The sequence below is a fragment of the Tamandua tetradactyla genome, chromosome 22 (assembly GCF_023851605.1).
Source record: "Tamandua tetradactyla isolate mTamTet1 chromosome 22, mTamTet1.pri, whole genome shotgun sequence".
Lineage (NCBI taxonomy): Eukaryota > Metazoa > Chordata > Mammalia > Pilosa > Myrmecophagidae > Tamandua > Tamandua tetradactyla.
Window position 1 is genome coordinate 31,877,763 of NC_135348.1, and position 22,135 is coordinate 31,899,897.

The following is a 22,135-nucleotide window of genomic DNA, read 5'->3' on the forward strand; positions in this document are numbered from 1 at the left end:
GAAAACCATCACTTCTTTTTTTTTCTTTTCACAATACCCATCTACTTTACACATTTACTATGACTTCTGCATGCCTAAACTCTTTCATACTTCCTGTATCACTATTTTACTCCAATAGGTATCACTACAGATTAAGTATAAGAATACAGGTCACATGCTACTGTTATTGTTTATTTGTGTGTTTTCATCAATAGACTGAGAAATATATGTGATTAAGTACTTTCATTTTGTCATCATTGATCTCAAGCATTAACACAGTGCATGATAAATTATGGAAGATTTTTTTAAATGCTGAATATTGTTAAGTGGAAAAGGTATATTTTAAACATACTTGTTCTGAGTTATATATTAGAAATAAATTATTAAAAGTTTGTATCTAACACTGAGTATAAACTTTTAATTAAAAATTATTCTAAAAAGTAACCCCAAAATGTAGTCTAGATAGCTCAGTTTCAGTAATAATGAGGAGCATTCAAAAGACAGTGTCTCTAGATGTACAAGGCTCTTTTGTGGTCACTTTTCATTGTCTAAACTGGAGTCTTTGGTTGTTTTATTTTATTTTTTATTACAGATTAAAGTTCACAGCTTTTGTTGTTACATTCACAAGTGGCCTCATTTATATAGCATCGAAGTTAGTTTATCCATTCATTTCCCTCTATTTTTTGTAGCCCATTGTCACACTATTCCAATGACCATCTCTTTCCTAGGCTTCTATCTTCCCTACTGTCAGCCTTGCCTCTCTGTAGACCTCTAGATCCAGCAGCAGTCATAGCACTCTTGCAGAAATGCAAATCTGTTCTTATTAGACTCCTGTTTAAAAATAGCTTTTGTTCTTCTTTCTTAAAGAATGCCACCCATTACCTTCACACATTTCCTGCACATCTATATCATAATTTACAATCATACAACATGCATGTCTGACATGTATATGGATCTCTACAACTAAATTCTAAAGCTGTGTGAGAGCAGTAACTCTGTGTATCCTTGTATCTTCTTGACTTCTGCATTTCCAACAACTTACACATAGAAGGTGGCAAATGAATATAATTTGCATGGATTTTCTAGATAAATGATTCAACTTCTATTACAAGTAGAGTTTTAGGACAGTGAAAGTTCCCCCTACAACCTTGGACCACGGGTAAATAAAATAAATCTATTTATAGAAGCACATTAGTCACTAGTTCCAGGAAGTTCAAAATGATGCTAGAAAGTTCTCCTTCCATTGTCACTCCACACTTTCAAGCCCCAAGGAAGTACAAGCAATTATAATGCCCAGCACCTAAAGGTTACAGCAGTGGGTCCACTGGCCAGCCCCTCTATATAGTGTAACCTGACTACTCTTGGTTCCTGGTACAGGGTTAATCCAGAAGGAGGTTTTTGCTCACGATGTTTTAGTACCATCCACCTCAAGGTTTCAACATCTCTTGCCAGAAGTGGAAGATTATTTCTCATTTACTCATCTATTTTTGGCACCTCACCAAAAAATGTATAGCAACATAGAAATGTGTGTGTGTATGTGTGTGTGTGTGTGTGTGTGTGTGTGTGTGTGTGTTCCTGTGTGGTAACTCCTTTTTTTTTTTCATCCATTAAGGTAAGGTAGCGTCAATATAAAGTTAAAGATTTTAACACATTAAATGAATTTACCCTTATTCATAATATATAAGAAAGTAAAATTTAAAAATAATGGATCATCTCTTAAAGTAAATTCAAATGTACTCCCTGTATATTAGACAAAATTCCTGGATGAAATATTTAAAAAAATCTTTGAATATGTCATTTTTAAAAATCACCTTTTATTCTCAATGTTTATGTTGAACCGTTTCTTATCGATGGAAGCTCTTTCTATTTGGTTTCAAACAGCACTCGTTTGATAGTTTGGACCATTGTCAAGGTGCCTTTGAAAAGGTTTCGATTTTTATTGGGGCCAACACTTTGCTCTTGTATTACTATTAGGAGGGAAAGTCTATTTTGTCTCTATATCATCTTATAGTCCTTGGATTGTATGACATGGGTAGGAATATACTTTAAAAAGCAAGAGTAAAATAAACATGGAAGTCTCTAGCAAGATGGTGGATTATGGAGCTTCAAGCCTCAGTCCTTCACCAAAACAATTACTAAACAGGCTGAAATGGTCTGAGACAAGCATTTTGAAAGTCCAGAGGGCAGAAGAACACTGCACAGCATCCAGAGAGGAGCAGAAAGTAAAGGATGAGAAATTATGGTAAAGAATAGTAAATTGCTCACTATATACTGCAGCTATGGCACCCATCCCTCAATCTCATGACAGGTCACAGCCAGGTCCAGCACTCAACTAATTCATTGGTGACAGTAAAGGACATAAGATCCTTTTCCCCAAGACAGGGGTAAAAAAGACCAAATCACTGATTATTGCTTCTGATAAATGAATTTGCATCATGGGGAGACTGGCTCTGAGGGCAGCAATTTTTTCAAGCTTCCCAAGACAAAAGTAGCAGCAACCATTGTATCGATACTCCCAGATGGGGCAGTGGTGGTGGAGACTGAACGATGCTGTGCTTTCTCAGTGTTGTGGTGACAGTTAGTTGAAGGGCTACATTTGCTGAGCAGACCAGGATATCTCAATTTCTATAGCCATCTGAGAATCTCTTGGCACACTTCCTGATCCCCTCCTCAGGGTACTTTGGAGGCAGTCTGAGATTCTTTTATGGGTCCCTAGCCTTATTTTGCCTGACATTCCCTTCCTCCCTGTATTTGCCCTTCCAAGAAAAGCAGCTTGAGACAATGAAAGGAGTGTAAGAAACTATAGATATGGGAAGTCTACTGAAGAGGTCTAATGGTTTCAAACACCCAGGAAAAGGAGGCCTGTCTCCTGGAAAATAGAGAGGACAGCAAAAGTCTTGTAAACATGCGAACTCCAAAATAACTAATCAGCCAAAGCCCGTAACAAAACAGAGGTCTAGAAAGAACGAGAAATCCTGGTACACTTCATTTGTCTTGGGCAGATCTTCATGATAGGATGGCTGAAGCTCAAGATAATCTCTATACTCTCACTGGCTGGTTATAAAATCAAGAAGCAGACATCTCATGGAATAAATCCCAAAGTTAACATTCCAAAGTATTAACATGTATGGTGTGCAAGAAAAAAAACGCAAGACAAGCTAAGAAACAGGAAATGAAGCGTCATGCAAAGGAAGAGGATAAAAATCCAGAAAACCACAATGAAGATCAGAATGCGGACACATTAGACAAACCCTTTTTGAAAAATGATCTTAAGATGTTCAAGGATGTTACTTGCTGAAAATTCAGCAACTGAAATACTATCCTTTAGCTGAGATCCAAGTCCTCTGGCATTCTACAACACAAAGAAACACCATTAAGCCATTCACTAATTAAAAACAAACTGTACACACACAAAAAAAAGATGTTCAAGGAGATGAAGGAAAATACAGAGAGAAAACTAAAGGGTAGTAGGAAAAAAAATGAATGAGCAATATGTGAATGTTAAAAATTTTTAAAAGGAACAGAAGTACTGGAATTGAAGACTACAATAACTGAAATGAAAATATTCCAACATGAAAAAGCTAGAATCGCCATAGCCCAAACACCCCTAACGAGAGGGATGGGAATATCAAGGGTGATGGTGCAGTTATACAGAGATGATAGGGTTTAATAAATGAATATGAATGATGAATCATTATATTGATATTGCTTTTAGTCTCCAGTATCTTAGAGAAGCTAGAAGTAAAAACCTAAAATTGTGGAATTAAAACCTATGTCAAACTCCGCAGCATGTTTTGCAACTAATTTTGGTGCTGTGCATTGAAATTTATAGCTTTTTTGTATATATGTTATTCTTCACAAAAAAAGAAGAAAAAAATCAATTGTGATGATAAAAAATAATTTAAACCTTCTAGCCTCCTATATTCTGAAGCAGCTAAAGGAAAAATTTGAGAGAAAGAGTATGGCAGCCCATGACAAACTCTGGGATCTGTCCTATAACCACTTGTTGAAGGTGCTTTGAAGACTATTGCTTTTTTACTTCTTTGCCTTGTATATACCTTATACTATACAATAAAAAAGTTAAATATATATATGCAGATTAAGGCAGAGGGATCAGAAGATTGAGGGCTCCATCCCACCCCCAGCCCACAGGAGATTTGAATAATCAGCAAGAATGTAATAAAGAGGCAATGATGAGTAAATACTATATATGATTCTGGGTGGATCCAACAATGGAGGAGAAAAAGCTCAAAGGACATCATTAGGGCATATGAAAAAAATTACAACATGACTGTAAATTTTATATCAATGTAAAATTATTTGAACTTGAGAAGAGCAATTAAATTGGTTATATAAGTGAATATCCTTGTTCTTAGGAAATGTTCATAGCCAGTGTTAAGTATTCAAGAATCATGAAGTATATGACTTATACTCAAATGTTCAAGAAAATAGACAGATAAATAGATAAATATACAGAAAGATAGAAAGAGAGAGAGAGATGCAAATGTGGCAAATGTTAAAATTGGTGGATCTGATATCTCAGGGGATAAGGTTAGGTATTGTTTTTGTAACTTTCCTATAGATTTGAAAATATTTCAAACTAAAAAGTTTTAAAAACATATGCCCAAGAGGGTTTCAAGAGCAGATTGGAGCTAGTGAAAGAAAGAATTCGTGAAGTTGAAGACAAGACACTTTAAATGAGTCAGGCTGAGGAGCAGGCTTAAAAAAAGAATTATAAAAAGTGAAAATAGCTTAAGACACCTCTGGGATATGATCAAGTGTAGCAATATACAAATTATGGATTATGAGAGTCTCAGAGGGAGAAGAGAGAGAGAAAGGGACAGAGGGAATATTTAAAGAAATAATGAGAGAGAACTTCTGATACTTAGCAAAAGATGTGAATAAGCACATTCAGAAAACCTAGAGTACATCAAACAGGTAAGCATGAAGAAAAATATACCCCATAATAAGTGACTACACTATCATATGTGAAGGAAGAGAGAGTTCTGAAAGCTGCCAGAGAAAAGCAATGCGTTATGTACAAGGCAGTTCCAATTAGATTGAGTATTGATTTCTCTTTAGAACTACGAAGAAATATTTAAAATACTTAAAATGCTGAAAGAGGTTTCCTGAGAACAAGTTTTAGACATGATTATAAGCAGTTAAAATAAGTCAAGAGGTTATTCTGGAGGCTACTCTTATGCAAGTATATGCTTGATATTGCTAACTGCCATATTCCAAACCCCAACCAACATCAATCCTGCCAATCTTAAAGAACACCCAGGGCTGAAGCTGAGATACTACAAGTGTTTCATGCACTACGTTTATTTTTCAGAAACTAAAACCTTCAGATGGTTCCTAGGCCTGAGAAGTCCTGAAACCTAGAGGTGCCAGTATCTCTAAGAACATCTATCAGTTCCATCCCCTTATTCCATATTCATAAAGAAAAAAGAGCTGAATTTAAAGGTAACAAGTTAGGCAATTATAAGTACCAACACTATTGTAGTGTATTGTTTGGAATATAACTCTACTTCTTCTTTTATACAGGTGCTAATATGTTAATGCATAAAAAGTAGTGCTAAATTTGTATTTGGGAGCATGCAATATATGGACATCTAATTGCTATAATATACAAAAACAAAAGATGGGAGTAGAGATTGGCATAGGAAAACTATATGTGTATGCCAATGAATTAAGTTGACATCAAATCAGATATGATTGTTATATATTTAGGATGTGAAATTTAAACCCAGATTAATCACAAGAAAACTAGATAAAAAAAACATATGCAGAGTGATATGAGAGGTTACTTGATATGTTACAATACAAAAAATCAAATAAATATAAATACAGGCATTAACTGCTGTGAGTGACAAAAGACTAAATAGCAAAAGAGCAGAAGAAAGTCCTCCAGTGTCATTAGTTACTTTAAATGTGACTGGATTAAATTCTCCATTCAAAAGGCAGAAATCAGAAGAATGGTCTAAAAAGAGCATGACCCATTCATATGCTGTCTGCAAGAGACTAATCTTAATTTTGAAGATGCAAGTAGTTTTGAGGGAGAAAAGATAGAAAAAATATTCCATGCAAGTAGTTAACCAAAGAGAACAGGGTGGCTATGTTGATATTGAATAAAGAAGACTTTAAGTCACAAACAGTTATGGGTCATAAAGACAGCCATTATATACTGATAATGAGGACAATTCGACAGAAGGTATAACAATTATAAATAAATGTACACTTGCCAGCAGATCCCCAAAATATATGAAGCAAATACAGAATTGATACACCACTCTTAAAAAATAATGGATAGAACATCTAGTCAGGAGATTAATAAGGAAATATAAAACTTGAATGATACTCTAAATCTACTAGAATTAACAGACATATAGTACATTTCATTGCCTCTTCAAAAAAATACAGAGTACTCATTCTTCTCAAGTACACCTAGATCATTCTCCAGGTTAGATCATATGTTGAGTCACAAAAAAAGTCTCAACAAATTCAAAAACATTGAAATCATACAATGTATATTATCTGAATACAGCAGAATGAAGTTAGAAATCAATAACAGATAACAAATGGAAAACTCACAAATAGGTGGAAATTGAACAATATACTTTTAAACAGCCAAAGGATTAAAGAGGAAATCACAAGCAAAATTAGGAAATATTTTGTGGTGAATGAAAATGAATGCCAACATACTAAACTTATAGGATGCAGTGCAGACATTTCTGAGGGGGAAATTTATGGCTCTAAGTGCTTACATTAGGAAAGAAGAAATACTTTAACTCAGAGACCTAACCTCAAATATCAGTGAATCATAAAAAAAGAGCAAACTAAATCCAAAGAGTGCAGAAAGAAGGAAATGAAAATTGGAGCAGAAACAAATAAAATAGAAAAAAAAAAAAAAGCAAAAGACAGAATCAACAAAACCAAAAGATGGTTCTTTGAAAAGGTCAATAAATTTGACAACCCTTTAGCAAGACTGGCAAAAAAGGAAAAGTAAAGGAAACAAATACTGAAATAAAAAGGACTATAAGCAGATACTATGAAAAATTGTACACCAATAAATTAGCGTAACTAGATGAAATAGTGAAATTATTACGCACGCAAAAACTGCATACATTGACTCAAGAAGAAATAGAAAATATCAATAAACCAATTACTGGCAAATAAATTGAATTAAGCTGAAGACTAAATGACCTTCCAAACATTCCAAGAAGACTTAATCTCAATTCTGCTCAAATTCTTCCAAAAAAACTGATGTGGAGGAAATGCTCCTTAATTCATTCTAAGAAGCCAAAATCACCCAAATACCTAAGTCAGAAAAGATATAACAAGAAAAGAAAGTAAGAGATCAATATTTCTTATGACTATAGATGCAAAAATCTTCAAAATAATATTAGCAAACTGAATGCAACAGCATATTAAAGGAATTATGCACAATGACCAATTGCAATTCATCCTTGGTATGCCAGGTTGGTACAACTTAAGGAAGTCAGTTAATGTAATACACCCCAATAACAAAATGAAGGAAAAAAAATTTACGTGATTATCACAATTGATGAAGAAAAGGCATTTGACAAAATCCATAAATACTTCTTGATAAAAGTACCCAGAACACCAGGTATATAAAGAAACTTCTTCAGCTTTTTAAAGGGCACATAAGAGAAATCCATGACTAACATCTTATTTAATGTTGAAAGACTGAGAGCTTTTCCTTTAAGATTGGGAACAAGAAAAGGATGTCACTGTGGCCAATGTTATTCAACATTTTTCTTGAGGTTCTAGGCAAGAAAAACAAATAAAAGGTATCCACATTGGAAAGGAAGAAATAAAAGTTTTGCTATTTACAGATAATATGTTCTTTTATATGGAAAATGTATATAGAAGGGGAGGGTCCCTAATAGATTAAGCCTTCTTGAAGAAGAAGAGTGAAGTTGTAGGAGTCACATTTCTGGACCTTAAAACTTTTTACAAAGCCACAGTAAGTCAAAACAGCGTGGTACTGGCACAAGAACAGACCTATAAACCAGTGGACTTGAAGTGGGAGCTCAGATATCAACCCTCATATTCATGGCCAAATGATTTTGACCTGAGGATAAACTCTACTCAATTGGGAAAGAAAACTGTCTTCAACAGATTTTTTGGGAAAAACTGTTTTTCCACTTTCAAATTGAAGAAGAAGGACTCTTACCTCACCCCATATACAAAAATTCACTCACGATGGATCAAAGACATATTTATAATAGCTAGGAGTATCAAACCCCTAGAAGAAAATGTAGGTAATCTTCTGCAGTAACTTTTGTTAGGCAATGGTTTCTTAGACTCTGCACACAAAGCACATGCATTAAAGCAAAGTATAATAAATGGGACTCTGTCAAGATTAAAAACCTTAGTGCCTCAAAGTACTTTATCATGAAAGTAAAATTACAACATATGCAATGGCAGAAAATATTTGGAAACCACAATCTGATAGAGGTTTAATATCCAGAATATATAAAGAGGGGGATACATCATCAACATGTTACATAAACATCTACAGAATACCTCTCCCAGGATGTTCAGCCAAAAAAATAAAACTCTGAATTGTTCAGAAATCTGGAGGAGGATATGGACTGGAGAGGGCTACTACACATGCCAAACTGAAGAAATAGAAGATTGTCAGGTAAGAAATTTCCACCCCACGTGGGCCAGTCTTCTCTGCTCCACCAAGTCCAGCCTCACACAAGGCATGGGATGGGAAGAGAAATAACAGCAAGAACCCCTTTCAAGGGGGATACAGAATATATATTCTCTCAGAGCAGTGGGCATACTCTCATCTATTTCAAGAAAGATCAGTTAGAGAGAATCTGAGAAAATGTGGACAAAAGCTGTGCATCCAGCCTTGGGTCTGAAAGTACTTTCCCCACCCCTGAGAAATGGCCTCCAGGGACATGATCCTTGCCTGGGGGGAGGCTAAATATGGGCACAGCCAGGGGTGTCTTCTGCCCCAAATCAAGTAGAGGACACAGACCCAAATGAGCCAGACTGTAGTCAGCTAAGAGAGGGAACAGGAAACCTGTAGTTTCAGCCAGACCTGGAGATATGCAACCTGTGCTCAGAGGGCAAACAGCTCTGAGGATGATGAAGTTATCGAATATCATCATCTGCTGGGCATAATAGAAAGTGCAAAGGAATTGAAGGGAATTCCAGAAAATTAGTTCGGGCTGACTGGAGAGTATCTACACCAACTGCAAGGGAACTCCCCTCTCTTTTGACAGAGAAACATGGATGACCCAACTGTTAAAGCAGTGCCCTAAAACAGGCTCAGGTCTTGCAGGTTAATGAAAAACAGAGCACCACTGGGGGACAGCTGACTTGTTTTACCCACAAACAGTGACATTGCTGTGGTGCCCAATGATTAGCCCATCCCTGAAGTAGGTGCCTTCTTTCTCAGGAAGACCGGAGTGGGGTGGTGTGGGCAGACACATTTTGACATTGGCTGGTGAGGGAGACAAACAAAGAACAAATTCAACCAACAGGAAAACACTAGGCAAAAAGATAACGTGACTTCCAGAATAAACCAAGCAAGAAAACCAGATGCCTCCACACCAGCCAAAAAGCATAACTCCTACCAGGTAGAAGTGGATATGGCCCAACCAATAGAGCAAACTAACACCTCAACTGAGATACAGGAGGTGAAACAACTAATTAATGATGCTCATGCAAATCTTCTAAATCAATTCAGTGAGTTGAAAGAAAATATTGAAAAAGAGATGAAGAATATAAAGAAGGCACAGCGTGTCCTCACAGAAGAATGCTCAGCTTGTGGGAATGAAGAGCAGAGTAGAAGAGATGAAAAACAAAATGGAGGCATAGAACAGCAGATTTGGAGAAGCAGAAGGATTGATGAACTAGAAGTCAGGCTATCTGAAATTCTACCCATAGAAAACAGACAGGGAAAAGAATGGAAAAATTCGATCAGGACCTTAGGGAACTGAATGACCTTTGAAGCACATGAGTATATGCCTTACGTTCTCCCAAAACAAGAGGAGAAGAAAAAAGGGGCAGAGAAAGAATAATGGAGGTTATAATCATTGAAAAGTTCCCAACTCTTCTGAAAGACATAAAAGTACAGGTGCAAGAAGCACAGCATATCCCAAACAGTATATATACAAAACTCTTTCAACTTAACAACAACAATAAAAAGATAAACAACCCAACTTAAAAAAATGGTCACAAAACTTGAAGAGACGTCTCTCCGAAGGAGATATACAAATAGCCAGAAAACATACGAAAAGATTCTCAGTACCATTAGCCTACCATTTCACACCCTTTAGAAAGGCTGTCATTAAAAAAAAAAAAAAAATTCAGGATGAAGAGAAATAGGAACACTCATTCATTATTGACGGCAATATAAAATGGTGTAGCTACCCTAGAAGACAGTTCAGGGGTTCCTCAGAAAGCTAAGTATAGAAATACCATATGACCTGACCATCCTACTATTAGGCATATACCCCAAAGTATTGAAAGCAGGGACTCGAATAGATGTTTGCACACTGATGTTCATAATGATATTATTCACAATTGCGAAGATGGAAGCAACTCAGTGTAATTAACAGATAAATAACATGTTGTATATACATGCAATGGAGTATTACTTAGCTATAAAAGGAATGAAGCCCCAATGCACGTGACAACATGGATAAACCAGGAAGGCATTATGTTGAGTGAGATAAGTCAGACATCAATGGACAAATATTGTATCATCTCATGGATTTGTAACAATTAGAATAAACAAACACATAGGAGTCAGAATCTAGAATATAGTTTACAAGGGGATGGCGTGAGGAAAGGGAATGGGAAGTTAAGGCTTTAAATGTCCAAGTTTTTGTTTGGAATGATGGAAATATTTTGGTAATGAATGGTGGTGATAGTAGCACAGCTTTGTGAATACAATTACCAGCACTGAAACATATATCTGAAAGTGACTGAAAGGAAAAATGTCAGATTGTATATATGATAGAGTAAAAAGCCTCATAAATCCATGGACCTACACTACACATACAGTGAAATTAAACCATGGAATACAGTTAATATTGCACTTTTAAATGTGCCAATATCAGTTGTAACAGATATTCTATGTCAGTACAATATGTTGGGGAGAGAGGGTTCATGAATGGGAATCCTGTATTTTATGTATGACTGTTCTGTAAGCCCGCAACTTCTCTCATCTAGAAAAAGAAAAGAAAAAAAGAATGAAGATGCATATAAAGTAAGTGTCAGTCATTCACGTGCCCTAAAATTCTTCGGTTCTTCCCTATTTTTTTCTCACCAGCGCCAGTCAGACATCCCTAAATTAAAACTTACCCTGAATTCTGCATTTCTAGTCCTACTGTCATCGTTCCCTCGTTTCTATGTAGCTTATTAAAAAGAACCCGAGCTTTCTGGTTGGGCAGCCATGGGCAAACCTAGGTGCTGGCAAATCTGCTGTTACTTTGGAACCGTGCGTTAAACATATGCATTTCTGCTTTTTGGTTTTAATAGGGGGATAATGATGTCTGCCCAATAGGATCATTGTGAGATTTGTGACAGTACATTTAAATAAACCAATGGAAAAGCTTGACCCAGTAAAGTGTTTAATGAATTGTATTTTTTAATTATCTTATGTTTTAGAGATGAAAATATTTTGAAACACTTATATAAAGTTCGTGTAAGCACAGTATTAAATACACCCAGAGGCATTAACTAAGCTTCCAGTATTAATAGTTATTGTGTTTTCCCAAGCAGTACAACACACGGCCATTTCTATCCATATGGATTCTCTACTCTAGGCTCTGATTCTCCATGGAGTTAGTTATTGCCATCTCTAAGATGCTAGAATTTCTTTTCTCCTTTTACTATATTGAAACATCTCATCATTCTATTCTTTACAGTAAACAAATTCAAACAAATACTTCCTTTGTAGAAAACTTCCTTTAGGTTTTGTTCAATATTAGTAGCCATGATCCTAGACATATGCTTTTTAAATAAACACTTTAAATTACACATTTTAAGTTCAAAGACAAACAAAGGAATGTCCTAATTATCTCAAAATAGGAGAAAAATGTAGTTTTATTTGCAGTAAAATTTCCCTCTTTTTTTCACACAGCAGAGAGAAAGGGCAAAATAAAAAGAGTCAGCCATAACACCACATAAGAACAACAAAAAATTGGTTGTAATAGTTCTTGGCTTTTAAATCTAGGGGAATAGCAAATGAAGAATCACAGTAATCAAATTTGGCCTGAATAGAGCTCTGTATAATTAGTACATTATGCATAATGATAATGATCTTGTATTTTATTTAATTTTATTTATTTATTTATAAATGACTGCCATATTGCACCTGGATACTTTGCAATAATTAAAATAATTTAAAAAGTACAAAATGAGTCTTAAATTAAAAAGACTCACTAATTTCCCCTACTCATAAAATAAACTCTACTAATTAAAAGCCAGAACTTTTCTTTTCAGCTTTTACTTGGTTAGGAATCCTGGCGTATCTATTTATTTCTAAGTTAGAGTAATGTTTAGGCATGTAGGAATTTTACGAAAGTTTCTATCTAAAAGATTTAAAAGTTTGTGGTAGCAAATTTTAGGTGTGAAAATGTGGTTATGGGAAAAATAATTATGAGGGTGTGTATCTTCTTCATTTATTGTAATTTTATTAAAATAGCAAATTGCTCCATACAAGATAACAGTCCCTGGAATACTGGGGTATTTATTTATCAGGAATGATTTTCCTGTCTTTAGATTACTTAAATGCTTATAAACAAGTTAAATGAATAAAACACAAATATATTACATGTCAGAATAACACTAGTTGTGTTAGGAAAAAAAAAGAAACTATCAGTGTAACAAAATGCCCATATTTAAAAGAAGACATTATAACTGATTGGATATAAGGACTTAAATGTTTTCATTTCCTAGTAAGAATGAAGTCTTAAATATTAAGATATCAAAAGTCAAATATGCTGCATATGAGAAAAGTAAGAATTCATATAGGGCAAGAAGTGAAAGATTGCAATCCAAAAGAGATAAAAAAATATATATACTGGGATGATGTTTATGTATATAATATAGTATTTTAATGATTGAACATAAGGTGGAAGTATAACTGATTTTAAGATGGTTATACCATATGCTAGTGCCCTGTGTTACACAAATTTTTAAAATGCGATTGAAAATGTGTGATTACATGAGTATGTGGTTATATGAGTACATGATCAGATGGATAGAGACACAGTTCAACCTCACACAAGTGCCTGATTTCTGTGATTCTTTGGGAAAGGTTACAGGTGTCTAATAGGGGAGTAGGCAGAAATTTTCTGTGATGAGGGATTGTGGGTTGAGCTACACTAAAGCACTGTACTCTGTTACCAATTAGTGTCCAAAGGTGTAAATGTAATAATGAAGCCCTCATACTGGCTCAGATCTTTGTCCCCTTCAAGGTTCTTATGGCAGAAGCATCACTGAAAAGCATTGGAAGGAAATAATTCAAATGCCATATTGAATAGCCAGGTACCTGGAGTAGTAAAAGGAACATTTATGCCAATAATTACTTTTCTGCTCAAATTGTTTTATAGTGCTATTTGAAATGTTCTAATCTAGATGGATATGAATTTCACCTTTGGAATTTTGTGGCAGCAAGATACACTTGATGAGATAAAACCACCTAAAAAATACTTGCGTTCCCGTCCACCTTTTTCTGACTCTTGTCATTTCTGTTGCCTACTTATCATTTTACAAAACTCGTAAGCCAACAGCAAGGGAAACTATGATGATTTTGATGAAAACATTACTTAAATCCTGTATATGTACTGAGAATAAGCTTAACGTTTTTATCGCTTTCAAAGTCTACAACTTCACAACATGTGGATGCTGAAACCTTAAGGGGTGGGACTGTTACATTTGACACTTGGTATGAAAATGATGTAGGTTTGGTGTCATCAAATCTATGGCATCTTTTGTAAAACAACTCCCTCAGCAGTATCTCAGGGTTCAGGTTTGTACAAATGTATTACTCTAGAAAAATGAAATTATGTGTCACATTTTAGTTCTCAAGTTGTTGAAACTATGTAGAAATTGACTATTTCTCCAGATAGGCCTGTGAGATCTCCCAGTATCTGATTAGTGAGCCATAAATATTTACTACAGAGTTTCCAACAAAAGAAAAAATATATATCCAGCATATTATATTCATTATATATAAAATATAAAATATATAATGCATACATATGTGTGTATAAGAAATGCATAATGTTTATAAATAAGTCAGTAAGTAAAGCTGAAAATAAGACAGAGTTTAGAAATTTCACAAATTTAAATTATTTCTGGACAATACTAAGTAATTTCTTATTTGAAAAATAACTCCTAATTGCATTCTTTGTAGTCTTTCAGCCATTCAACACTAACGAGTACTTGTTTGGGGAGAACTAATTTCTCTCCTGGATTTAATACATGAGCCCTCCAAGACAGGTCTCCTCACTTTTGACCACGTCCCTCTCCTCAGCACTGCAGTAAGAAGAAGAAAATCCTGTTAAAGTGAAAGTCAGACCATGCACAGACCTCTTTGACTACTATTCCTTCCCTCCTACTTAAAAATCAGTCTTTGCTTTGATTCATTAAGCCCTATACAGCTCAGCTCTGCTTCTCCACCTTTGTTTCTTACTACAGTCCCCATTGCTTACTGCTCTTCTTTCACAGCAGCCTCTTTGCTGTTCTTCAAACCCACTAACACACTTCTGTCCATGCTTACTGTTCCCTCTGCCTGGAATCCTTTGGCCATTCCTACAGCTGTCCACACACCTGCTTCCTCACTGCCCCAAGTCCTTACTCAAAAGGTTAACTTCCCATGAAGAGTTTTCTGATAACCTGGTTTAAAATTACACCGTTCACACACACACACACACACACACACACACACACACACACACACACACATACATTCTCTTTCTCTCTCTATCCACCAACCCACTCTTTTTACCTGTAGCTTTTTTAAATCTAGCTTTCGATACATTTATGTATTATGTTGGACTATATAGTGTTAGTAAGCATTCACTTTCTGTACCCAAAGGAAGATCATGTTTCCTATTTAAATTGTCATCAATTTTGCCCCTGTGACTTGATCTGGACAATCAAATATGAGCAGAATGAACACCTGTCACTTTGACCTGCAGCCTTAAGGATTATTTCGTGGTTTTCTGTGTTCTTTTGCTCATTTACCTCTAACCCAGAGATATTCAGATGGGGTGGCACTCTTCGCCAGCTTCTGGCATGGAGAGTCTATGAAACAGTCACAGCTATGCCACCATTCACATGTAGTGGGAGTGAGAAAAAAGCCTTTGTTATCTAAGTCACAGTATCTGGGGGCACCACCCAAAGTCCAGCCAGAAGACAGAAACAGAGTAGTTTGAAATTTTAATATAAAAAATAATACGAAGGCATTGGAGTGGATTTTGAATTGATTCTTAGGGATTACAGACAATTCCAAAGGTTATTTTTAAAATATATCACATAAGAGGCATACCCTGTGATCAGAAGGATATATTTCAAATTTTTGCAAAAATAAAGAAATGTAATATACAATATTACACATAATGCCTACAATTTCTTGTGAGAATTTTCTTCAGAAATTGTCCCACGTTGGTATTTCATGATAGTGCCAAAAACAGGAGGACATTTTGATGTTCCTTCTAAAGATGCCATTATCTGGCAGCAGAATCCCATTCTGTGAAATGGAATGTGATAAAGAGGATAAAAAAGGATAAAAATACCTCTTCTCTTTGATTCTGTTTCCTGTTTGTAAGAACATCCTTCTGTACCCATTAACTCAAAATATCGATGTTTAGATGCATACTTTTGAAAGAATTGATCTCAAGAGCTAGAGGCAGGAATGACGCAAGAAGACTGAAAACAGTTTGGCCATACCTGCATACTATTTTGAGTGGAAGACATATGATAGCAGAGAATACATTTATTAACATCCCTTTGGTGTCTTCAAACCCCTTCTTATCAATTTGCTTAAAATGTTATACTAACCTGTAAGGGAGTTGATCTTGAATTTGACAGGTGTCCATTTCTAGTCATAAAGGACAATGATACTGAAAATAATTAGAAAGTAAGTCCTTTCCTTCAACAACGTCAGATTTATGGCCTATAAAACTATAGATTTAACTAAATATAATGTGGCATGAAGAATCCCGAATTTGGAACTAACTAGTAGATTTCTGTTCTAATCCTGACTCTAGCATATACTAACATGGAAAAAGATGTGTATTGACAATAAAAACTTGCAAATTATTTTAAAGGTAGAAAACTCCGATATAGAAGTTATCTATAAGAACAAAAGACGTTTGGTGACAGGGCCATATTTTTATCATCTATCTCCTATATCTGCATTACACATCATCGATAGTAAATAACCATTGGTTTAAATATGATACAATATTTTAAAGGGTGTCATCGCTTAGTTTGGTCCAACTAAATTAGGAACTAAAAGGAAGCTATCTCTGTTGTTCTGTGTGAAACTAAAGGCTTCATAACAACAACATATATCACTCCTTCACTTCCAAAATAATTATAAAATTAAAATTGGAGACGTAGCAGATACCAAACAACAGGGTAACTGTCTTAGATGTGAGAAACACAGAGATAAATAATATCAGTAAGAAAATAATTCCACAACCACACTGAGTTCTAATTGATAGTCATTAAAAGGTAAAATAATTTTGTTTGTTGAAATGCTAGTGATGGTTCTTTGTCCCTGTTTGAAGTATATGAGGTTGTATTATTGTCATAGAGATTGAGAGGCTGATTTTGTTTCCTTTATTCCTCAGACTTTGTCAATGAGAGTGCGAGAATATAAAGCCCAACCTTCTTTATTCTTTTCAATAAAATGTGTGGCTTTTATGAACTGTTAATAATTCAACCATTTTTAAGATTTAGCAATAACAATGTCAATTCCATGTTATAAACTATAAAATTTTTACTTGTAACTTAGCAGACAAGTAAACACCATATTGTTAAACAGATTAAAGTCGCAGTAAAAATGACCTCTAAATCCCTACTAATTCTGAAGTTCTAAGCCTAGTTTAAATGCAAATCTCTAAATTTCCCAATACTTCCCTGTCTTGCTTGAAGGACTAATAAACATTTGGGCAATGAAAAATATACAAACAATGCCCTTTTCCCTTCAATTTTAAGGAACACAGGCTTAGATAGTAGATAGATTATGCACTTAGCTAATATTATTCTACAGACGCCTGCCCAATTTACACAGGAACTCAGGCCTCTGCACCTATGCATTTATGCAGTTTGAGTGCAATTCTTCATGAGATTAAATTTATAAACCAAATGAATAGCAGCTCATTGGTGTTAAGTAGGGAAAGGGCAATAAGAAGGCATGGAGATATCAAAACTGTCTCAGAAGCAAACTCATCCAACCCCCTTTTGAGGTGAAGGAACACCTACATATACATATGGAGAATAAAGCTTATCACCATGAGAAGGGGAGCATTTGGCAAAAATCTCTTAGGAGTTTCAAATACTCAGCCCACTCCATCTGGTCCCCATTTGCATGCCCACTCCTTGACAGCTATTGGAATGTAGAGAACAGAACTAGAAATGGTCTTGACTCTCAGAGTTACACTAAAAATTGTGCGTTAGTATCCTGAGCACTAACACATATCTAAAAGCTTTAATGTAAAATATTCTTTAGGTGGAATTACTGAATTTCTAGTTTGAGGACAAAACAGTGTTTAGCATCGGTGCTTTGAGAAAGGGCTCTGACAATTCTTGTAGGGCAGCAACCAACTGATTCATGATATCAAGCCTATTAAATGTTAATACATATGAAGAATTGTTTTTTTTAATGGATTGACCAAAAAAATTTGAAGTAGACTATTTGGGCATGGTAAAAATACATGTATTGACCAAATACAGATAAAAGACATTCAAAGTTAGACCTATATGTGGAAAGGAGGGGACATACATTTCTTTATTTTTGAGTTACGATTTCACATATTTCTGCGTTCATGTTTCCTTAATATTCCATAGTGCCAATTAGCGTTATTTGCAGATACTTAACTGAGGTGGCAATTCCAAAGGGAAAAAAAAAATTGATAGAAGATATCAGAACCAAGAAAATACTGTAGTCATGTCTTTAAAAGCTTGAAAATAGAATAAAGTAAACCATGGATGTGTGTGACAGGTAGATGTTTCTCTGGAAAAGAGAACACGAAGCTTAATCTATAACTGCCTGTCAAAAAACATTGGCAAAATTGGGGCCAATTTGTTTGGCTACCAGAACTTATTATTCAAATGTATAATTGTTTATTCATATGTTATTGTTTTTTTTTTTTATTGTTGTTGGTGGTGGTAGTGGTGGTAGTATTTTCCAAATGATTTTGGAAGAAATAAAATAGAAAAAAATAAAAGAAATTGCTTCCCGAGAAAAGCTATTTTTCCCCTTCGTTCCCCTTTCTCCGCTCTTCCTAATTTTTGTCCAGATAGCGCTCTATGCACAGAGTCCCTATCCTTGAAAAAAGTGGGAAAGTGATGGCTGATTTACAGCATAAAACACAAAGTTGCAGTAATTAGCTCTTCCTTAGGAAGTCAGGAAATGCTTCATTGAAGATGTGATCAAGTTCAGCTAAGAACATTATTTAAATCAGTTGCAATCCTAATACTTTGCATTCTCATACTCCCTTTTCTTACTTCTAAATACTCTTTATGTATTTTAACTATATATACTATTTATTAGATACTACCAGAACAAAGTAAGGATTTTGAGGGAACTGTAAGTAATTTTCCAAGGCCCCAGGCACACTTTGTAATAGGGCAAAACCCAGACACTAAGCCTCCAATCTTAGTTCACCAGGTATATACCACAAATAGGTGATAGTTTATCACAGGGATGAAAGAGCTATTACATGCATTATTTAAGTTAATATAAGCTAAAAGTTTTCCATCAGAAGCAATTAGGAACAATCAAGTGATGAACATTTTTAAAGGCAAAGCAAGTATATGGAAAAAATGATGTTAATTCAAGATGATTGTATTTTCCATCTAACAAGGTTTATTTCCTTGTATGAAGGTGATATTTGTTTGTTAATAGGAGCCATATTACTTTGAGCTAGATTTCAGAAAAGTATTATCCTAGTGGCTGGAAATTCACTTGAATTGGAGTTTGTCCAGGACAAGTATGCATTAAATAATGACCCAATCTTTTCCACACAATTGTGGTATAATAGGACAGTGAAATGATTATTTCCCATGTTATAATTAAGGAAAATAAGAATTTTATATCTTCAATGAGTGTATTAGTCTAGTTAGTATGTTCTTTTTAGAAATAGTGGAAGTGATGTTTATCAGTTCTTTTTTTATGAAAAGATACTATTTTAAAATTATAAGTGAAACTCATATATATTTACACTAAAAAAAGTTTCACAAAGATTAGATGATATAACAATGACTTCAGTAGCAAAATATAAAATAAAATCTGTCCTTATTTAGACCAATAATAAGAAATGTCATTTGTTTACTTATTCACAACTGATAATGATTAATAGCACTTAAACAGTGAAAACCACTCACCATTGCCCATAGCACTGTCTAAAAACCCAAAACCATGGTAAGTTTCTGATTTTTGACAAAAATATTTTAATGCTTTTTTTATGATCAGCGCATATCAAATAATAAAATCTGAAAAATAAGCAAAGATAAATCCTGTTGAATTTAGCATCTATTATACAGTATTTTATGAGAACAATGGAAATTATAGCCCAGAAAACTTAATTTTATTATTGTCTTACTATCATGTTATACAAAATCAGGCTTGTGTGTAAGTGGCAATAAATGGTAAGAGTTCAGTTTTGGAGCAAATATTTCCTAGTTCCACAAGCTTGTTCCTTTCAGCCCTTCTTCCCCTTTCCCAAACCCCTAATACCTGCATTGTTATTATTCACTACATTGGTTTAAGCCAGATATTTTGAGATGTAACTATTCTTACCCCACTTCTAGGGGTGCTAATTGTCTCAATCCATCTCCGATTGTAGTTGCTAAAGCCCATCAGCCCCAGAATCACATAGATGCTCCAATATTTATTTTCAGGCTGCTGTAACAAAGCACCACAGACTGAGTGGCTTAAAACAACAGAAATAGCAGAAATTTATCGTCTAACAATTCTGGAGTGTAGATGTTGGAAATCAAGATGTCAGCCTGCCCATGTACCCTCTGCAGCATGTAAAGAAGAATTTATCTTTGCTTCTTTCTGGCTTTGGACAATAATCAACAATGCTTGGCCTTTTTGGCTTGTGGCAGCATAACTCCAACCTGCTTTCTTGTTCATATGGCTTTCTCTCCTCCGTCTCTCTGTGTCCACATTTCCCCTTTTAAAGGACACCAGTCATATTTGAGGAGAGTCTTCTCTAATTAGTTTGGCCTCATGTTAACCACATCTTCAGTGACCTTGTTTGAAAGTCATCGAACCAGGATTAAGGTTTGAATATATCTTTTGAGGGGATACAATTCAAACCTTAAGAGAAGCCACAGGAGCTGGTTTGTAGTGTCATCTACAGTAATGGAGCAGCAAAACACCCATTACTGAATGACATCAGGCACAGATGACTACAAGCTCTGCTCAGGGGCTGGTCCCTGTGATCTATTGCCATAGGAAAGGGCATGGTGATTCCTTTAAGCATTTTTTTTTTCCCAAAGGCATCCATGGAGAGCCGTGGTAATAAGTGGCTAAGGAGACTGGGTCTTGATGGGTTCATAACTTATAACCTCATCTTTCTCCTTCCCAGTCCAGCAGCTTCTCTTAGAGAAGGTCAAAGGTAATAACTGCACACATTTTTGCATTAATAGTGCAGCACATCTCCCAACTTCATATGAGGTTTCTAAGTGCATCAAAATGGATCATCAAAACTACCTTTCAGAGTGAAACATCTTCCAAGTCTTACATTGATCACTCTCAAATTGTAGAGACCCAGGTAACTTTTATCCATCACAATAATGTGACTTTGAAAAGGAAAATGTAAAATCAAATGTTCATCCAGGCACGCATAAAATAAATGAAATATTTTCTGTTATTTAGATCTAAGTATGATTGAGATTTTCAAGCAGAACTTTAGAAATGAACTGGAAGAAGGGAATGAAAGAAAATGGAAGAACCCTAAAAAAGAAAACCTAACTCTTTCCTAACAATAGATTGTCTAGAATCAGAAAATAGGCTAAATATATATTCTTTATTAAGGTCTTGGTATATGAGATCATACTCAATCTTTTATGTATTCATTCAATGAAAAATAATAAACACTGTTTAATTGTCAATCACTGTATTCTGTACTATGGGTACAAAGATGGGAAATTCTTATTTTTGTCCTGAAGGGAAACATGGTAATCATAACAGTTAAAATTCATTGAATATTTAATATTCTTAATGAAATTATCTAAGCAACTTACATGAATTAACCCATTTAATCCTCACATGGACAATGTTTTACTAATGAAGAAACTCAAGCACTGGGAGAAAATAATTTGCACTGGTCACAACTGAAGAGCCATAACCAGGATTATCAATGCATGTATTTTGGCTTCAGAACCCTGCACTTAACTGTTGCATAACTCTAACAATAAATGATTACTGCAATGTATAATGAGCTATAATTATGTAGAAGAGGCACATGAGCCAAATGAAGAGGTGTCAGAAGGCATTTTCCAGACTCAGGAGGTGTTGACAAAGCTGAGTTTTGAAGTTTGAAAAGAGGTTGATCAAGCAATCCACAAAGAATCCTAGATACAATTGAGATATAAGTGAATTTTGAGGTGGTTTATTATTCTAAGGAAATGAGATATAGTAAAGGAACTAATAAAGAGGCTCTTTTTTTCAAGGAGGGGTCAGACTATGAAAAGCTATGTAAAATATAGATGATTTTCTGTGTCATTCTTCTGGTTTGCTTAGAGTGTGGTAAATGCTACCACTGTTCACATTTATTAATATTCAGTTCCATCCCATTTCTGGGAACATGGGGAGATTAAACTGCCCCAACCACCTGAGGTTAAACATGACAATATTACTTTCTTTGGCAAAGAAACTATATGCTGGAATGATACATGCCTCTTCCAAGTG